Here is a 632-nt window from a genome sequence, read left to right as displayed (position 1 = left end):
GCCAATCATTTCGGTCGCGCTTCGTTTCGGTCGCGGTTTATTTGGAACAAATATATATAGCGCCGAAGGAGTATCGAAAACGCAAAATTTAATATGTATATATGCCCTATGTAATTATATTTAGTTCGTCAATCGGTTTATCATAGGCCTAAGTATATTTTTTTATTTCCGTTTTGCTATCTTTCTACTAACACATTTTCTTTCTTCCATGGAGTTAGTATGTGCTTCATGCTATTCTTTTTGTTGCATTTTCATACTATAATTTAATAATTATAGTCAATAAAATGTATCTTTGATTTTAATTGAGTGAATTGAATGTTGTTACCATGTGAAATCTATTTCATAATTTAGTTAAAACAATAATCATTACATTATTTAATCCGATGTTTCTATACAATAAATTTATTTATTTTTCTTGCAGCTTCCAGAGTTTGGATAAAACATACCAAGAGAATTGAGGGAAACACAATTAAAGAAATAAACGAATAACACTGAACACACATTATCATTCTTCACTTGAAATCTTTAGTTTTCTTTGATGTCCCTGCGCAGTTCATAAATATGAATATATATATATATGTATATATGATTTTATATAGGCATAAATGATATACCTAGAAACAACTATATAT

Source organism: Anneissia japonica, unplaced genomic scaffold (genome assembly GCF_011630105.1).
Source record: "Anneissia japonica isolate Jap-2015-1 unplaced genomic scaffold, ASM1163010v1 scaffold652_len952628_cov199, whole genome shotgun sequence".
In the NCBI taxonomy this organism is placed as follows: Eukaryota; Metazoa; Echinodermata; class Crinoidea; order Comatulida; family Comatulidae; genus Anneissia; species Anneissia japonica.
This window is presented reverse-complemented; position numbering follows the sequence as displayed.